Source organism: Oryzias latipes, chromosome 11 (assembly GCF_053564925.1).
Source record: "Oryzias latipes strain Hd-rR chromosome 11, Olatipes_Hd-rR_3.1".
NCBI lineage: Eukaryota > Metazoa > Chordata > Actinopteri > Beloniformes > Adrianichthyidae > Oryzias > Oryzias latipes.
Genome location: NC_136247.1, coordinates 16,794,449 through 16,800,448, shown reverse-complemented (window position 1 = coordinate 16,800,448; position 6,000 = coordinate 16,794,449). Strand labels below are relative to the sequence as shown.

Here is a 6,000-nt window from a genome sequence, read left to right as displayed (position 1 = left end):
CGCCAGACGGACACATTAACGAGAATATCAGTTTTGTACATTATTTCGTTCTGTTAACTATATTATTTATGAGGATGAATTGCACAACATGCCAATATTGCAGAACATATTTCACTTTTCTTTCTGCAAATAAGTGTTCATTTGAATTTCTGTTGTAATTTTCGTTAGATTTTTTTTTGTTTGTTTCACTGCTGATCGATCAAATGGTTGTTCGTGTAGGCTTTAATTGTAAGACTTGCTTTGTGAAGTCTTCATGTTATTTATGAGAGGCAGTATTGTCATTTTCACTTTCACGTGTTTCTTCCATCTGCCGACGGTGTCGCCGTTTCTCATTTCATCCGTTTTGTGCGTACGCCTGGGTCAGAGCTTGCATGAAGGACCGCACATTTTCCCGTCAAGTTTGCTTTTTATAAATATCAACTATTGCGTAGAGAGTGGCGTACGCCTTCTTTTGTGCGTACGCAACGTTTATAAATGGGGCCCCTGGTGTTGTTTCTTACCAAAACTGACTGAAAGAATTAGTAAAATCCATTATGAAAACACTGAAATATTATGTAGAGGCTCAGCACCAACTAGCTGGTGTTAGTCAATGCTGACTGTCCGTCAAACAGGAGTTTGAAATTGTTCATAATGCTTTACGCACTCAGAAAAGTCTTCCAAAAAAATTGAATGGACTGAGGCTGCATCCCCATTTTGCAAAGAATAAAGCTAATACCAAAGTAAAAGATAATGGCAGGGCGGGGGAGCTGACCTCTCTGCTAAGATGAGAGATTTCATATCTGGAACATGTGAGCCCTGTCAGCCACTGACATAGGGGCAGGAGGCATACATTAAATTGCAAAGTGATATTTATTCAGCCCCTGCATTATTTACTCTCTGACAATAAAGGTTGAATTTATGCGGCTGTTAAGACAAATGTTTCTGAACGGTCCCGCGCTGCAACTGAAGTCAGCTTGTGACTGCAATAACCTAATAATAGCACAATATGAAAGCCTCTGACCTGGCCTTCAATCACAGGAAAATACCATAAGTAAGTTCATTCATTTTGATGGACTTAGTTCTTCCCCATAACACACCAGCAGGGGCAATATAATCAGTATTTGTAGTCTTAAAACAGGAATTCAACCAAGACAGAGCAGAGGGAAGCAGTCCTCTGGAATGCCATGAATCAAATGACTGAGAGGTAAGTGGAAGAAGAGGCGAGGAGCAGATGAGAAGAGGTGGGGATGATGGGTGGCATGTCTGGGGTGAAGATAGGGCAGAGGCCTAGAACACTGAAAGAATGATTAAAGTGATGCCTCTGGCTCATTTTCCAGCATCGTGGACAGGGTGATGTCACTGCATGCTAGATACAGGGATCTCCCATCTGGAGTGGGGAGGAAGCAAGCAAGGAGAGGCGGGCGAGGGGTGTTGAAAGGGGATCTGAAGGGAAGGGAGGGGGTTTCGAGGCTGAAAGTCAAAGAAATAAGAAACCGAGTTACACGAGAATGGAAAAGGCTGAGAAAGACAGAGAAGAGGCAAGACAAGAGGGGCGGGGAAAGCTGAACACAGACAATCGACAACTTTTCTCTTCGTTCCTTTCTCGCTGAAGGAGGACAGGAGGGGTCTGGGGGAAGAAAACACACTGGATTACTGCATTTGCTCCAATTCCCAAGTTTCTGCTGCATTGATGAGGCTCAGTTAATGACGGATTAATGCATTGGAAAAGTTGTGGATTATAAACAGCAGCTGGAGGTAAGATGTCAAGACTTAAAAAAAAAAAAAGATTAGAACAGTTTTGGTTTGAGAAAAATAAAAACGAAGTTCCAGTTCAGACAGTTCAGATTCTGCTTTAAATTTGCTGAAAGTTGTGCAGAATGGTGCAACAAGTCAAAAGTTTTTCAGACATGAAATAAAAAGACTAATATTGTGGGTGCAGACAAGCAAATAAATACCACAACTCACTGTGAAGTCAGCCTAGCTGAGGTATTAAAAGTTAACTTTCTCCCAGCAGACATCATTATCTCCTTAGTGGTACTGAAACATGCTTGCTGTGTTTCTTCATTGGATTTTTTCAAACCTTTAAACCAGTCAACTAGTTGGTCTGGCTGCTGGCAAAAGTGATGCTGGCTTTCCCTACATACCTCAGCCAAGCCTGGAAACATCTCAGGACAGGCCAAGTTGTTACTGTACGTTTCTGGCACGCATCCAAAGCCCTGTGGCATGGAAAAAACTTCCAGCTGACTTGCTTTCCGTTGGATTTGTCACATATACACTACTCACTACAGAAAGTTGGAATATTGCTATTTACACAAGTGCTTTTCCTATTTTGTCTGAATTTTAATAACATACATAAAAGTTCTCTTTGTCATTACTAACAATCAATGAGAATAAACACAGTTTTTCATTAGTTTGATATTTATTGCCCCCTAAAATTAAGACAGTAAAAAAGAAAGCCCCAAATAAAAAGTATTGACCATGTCAATAGCAGGTATTTCCACCATTTGCTGCAATGACAGCCTGACAGCAATGCCTCCTGCCCCTTACTAGCCTCAGGATGTCGTTCTGAGGCAGTGCGTTTCACTCTTCATAAGTGCTACATGCACTTCTCCTAGGTCAGTTGGGGGTGGAGTACGATCATGCAGTCTCTGCATCAGTTGGTCTCAGACGTGCTCTCTGGGGTTCAGGTCAGGGGACATTCCTGGTCATATGTATAAGACACTCCCACTTCCTGAAGTCCAGCTGTGACAATTCTGGCACCATGTGGTGGAGCATTTTCATCCATGAACAGAAAGTTGGGAGTGTGCTGGTGGAATTCGGGGGAAGATGATGGTTTCTACAATTTCTCAGAGGTAAGAACGTGCAGTGACTGGAATATCTAACTAAATTTGTTTTTGCGCTGACTGGTGATGGCGGTCCAGACTATTGCTTCTCCTCCACCAAAGACCACCCTGAGGACAATGTTGACCTTGGCGTATCGCTCACTTCCTTTTCTCCACTGACGGCCACCATTTCTTTGCAAGGTGACACTCATCAGTATGAGCATGGTAGACCATTGCTGCACTGTCCAGGTCACATGGTCTTGTTTCCATAGCAAATGTTCACTGGAGTGTCTTGGTGACAGTGGAGTCATCTGCAACGGTCGTCTCAAGTCAAAGCAGTGCAGTCAGTTATGACTGTTTTTTCCGGAAACCCTAGTACCCCTCACATCTGGTAAACGGGCCTGCAGCTGTGTTGCATTTGCTAAACCGGGTCAGTGCTGAGGTCCTTTGATCATGGTTGTGGTCTGTCTCTGTCTCAAACGTTGCCAGTAGTTCTGTGTCTTGATGCAAGTCCGCTAATTGCACTTTGAAACTGACCAAGTTCACCCGCAACATCTGACTGTCTACTACCAACCTGAATACGCACTATGACCAGGTGGTACTGCTCATCCTTTGAGCAACATTGTGTGGTAATGGCTGCTTTAATGATGACCTTGGAATGACTTAATGACAAAATCTCGATAAGTAAGGCCCACTGTACACAGTGAGACCATTATGTGGAAAACACAAAATGAGGTGTGTAAAAAACATCCATTGAGTTTTTCACATTATCCCTGACTTTTTTTGCGCAGTCTTTATCATTCAAATGATAAATAAGCAAAGCACGGTGCTGATTTCACATCACTTTCCAAAGTGCAGCCCAGTACTTCCACTAGGAGAGGAAAATGTTGAAGAAAATGTGAGTCACATCTGTTTTTCTCTTTACAAACCTTTTTTTTGTTTTTTTTTCTTTTTGCTGAGTTTCACATCCTGTGCATGCACTTTCAGCTACACACCAGAAATGCACATAGACACCCCTCCTCACTCATTTCCAGTTCTGTTTTGGTCATCTCACATGCTGGTCTGCAGTCTATCCTTTACAAGCTTTAAAATTCCTTCCGTGCTGCAGAATCTCTAAGGAATGCTTTCTTTTATTCCTGCAGAGTATTGGTTCAGCCCTCTGAAGACTCCTGGGAATGTTAGGATTGCCCTAAAATTTAACTTCACCGCCTGTCGAAGTTACTTAAGGCTTCCCAAGTAATGTCTGGCTGCAGTTTCACACATCTCTCAGTTCCTGAGTACGCTGTGGCCTGCAGCAAACTGTAACATTCACTCGACTCTTTGCTCATTCAGTTCAGCTGTGAAGCAAACACTTGTCTATCAGAAATGCAAATTAAAGTGGAAGGAAAAGACGTGGTCAACGATTCATGGGAGGCTGAGTTTTCCGTGCTAGCTTCGCCCCGGGCCCTCAAAGGTCATGTCATCAGAGTCTGCTCAACTTTCATCATGACTTTTTGCGATTGCTATGAAAGCATCCACTGCGCTCAGACTTTCAGAAGGCCTTGAGGTGATACGTGTGGAAAATGTTTTTGAAAATTTCTTATTTTAGCTGTCAAGTTCCTCCAACACAAATTTCGAAGTGAAATAACGCCTAGAAGGTCAGACAAGTAAAAACTCGCCCCATGCTTTCTTTTGAGTTAGAGAGGTCTGCATATTACCTTTTTATGGCTTAAACTTTTTTACTGCTGTAGGTCAGCGGATATCAGGAGTGTCGGTCAAAGTCTCACAGCATCTTTAGTTAAGATATACTTTCCTGTTGTAACAGGCCTGCTGGCTGAGGGGTTGGCCTGAAGCATGTCCAACTTTTCAGCTTGGTGTGAATATTGTTGTCTTCACAGCAGGAAAATAAATCTAACAGGCACCAGGAAGCAGAGCAGGTGACACCGTTTTTTGTTTTTGTTTTCTGTACTTTGTTGTTTTGAAGATGGTGAGGAAGAACAAAAGATAAGAAACTGAGTTAAAGGAGATAAGATGGACATTTTGAAGTTTGAGTAGATGTAATCAAAGGCAAGCACTAAACCAGAGCAGAACCTTTGGTAAAAAGATGCTTCGTGCGAAACAGGTAGGAGGCGGTAAAACTAGACACATATAATTGATGGAGGGGAGGAAACTGGAAATAGATTATTTAGTGTACGAAGGCCAAAGGGGAACATTTAAAGAAGAAAAAATATGAAAATACCACCTTTGAAACTAAGACTGACACAGTTCCATACAAGTCTAATGTTTGCAGTTTGTGTACCAAAACCAATTTCCTTTTTTTCCTATTTTAAATCATGAAAAGTCCAACAAACGCCATCAGAATCACTAATCCTTTTAACCCTTTAAAGATGCCCTCCATTGAATTTTTTCTTTCTTGTGTAACATTTCGCAAATGAAGGAAGAAATATTTAAAGACATTTAGGCATGCAATTGCAATTCGGAATATGTCTTCATTAAAATTGTTGTAAATCGGGAACAGAGGACAAAATCCAGGGATTATTTAGTTCCTAGAAAAAACTCTGGTGGATGTCTGAGCCATCATAGCATGTGGGTGAATGGAAAAAGCTCAAGGCTTATGCTGCACACGTTTATGACGGTACAGCTGTATTTTTCTTTTTTTTTTTTGGTCATGTTTTTGGCGTTTTTGCTAACATTTATGAAGTTATAAGTTCTGTTTGTTGAATGATAACCAGAGGTCAGATTAAACCCAGATTTTCTTTCTGTTCTGCCAAATGTCAGTATAAAACTTAAACAAGATTTAAAATTAATATTTCTTCTGATTACCACTCCAAAAAAAACAAAGAAAAGGAATGACGCTGTACAACCATGAAAAATTTATATTACTATAATTAGCATACAAACATAAAAGTAAAAGCATTTCATTTTAGGTGAAACAAAGGCACCATCACAGAATGAACTTACATTAAGTTCCTGTCTCAGAAACTTATTAGTCGTGAAATAGATGTCATACCGGCAGCAATAGGAAATAGGCAGCAATTGGAAAAATACCATCAATATAAATATTGATGGTATTTTTCCTATTGCTGCCGGTATGACAAACCACATATGAAGTACTTTTGGTTTGAAACAAATAGTTACTGTACTATTTCAACTCCATTCCATTTTGTGTGAGCAATATTATTATGAAAGCACTTTTTCAGTTAAAGCCAAAATCTGTTTG

General features: G+C 40.8%; 1 protein-coding gene across 2 annotated transcripts in view; it reads left to right on the top strand.

Annotated features, from left to right (window-relative positions):
- Positions 1–1,483: 1,483 nt before the first annotated feature.
- col16a1 (collagen, type XVI, alpha 1) overlaps positions 1,484–6,000 on the top strand; it is a 106,049-nt gene continuing 101,532 nt past the window's right edge. Inside the window, exon 1 of one of the 2 annotated variants that reach the window (XM_023959863.2) lies at positions 1,484–1,734. The gene's annotated coding sequence lies outside the window, so the exon portion shown is untranslated. The remainder of the gene's footprint in view (positions 1,735–6,000) is intronic. The other variant, XM_023959862.2, reaches the window with a different exon arrangement.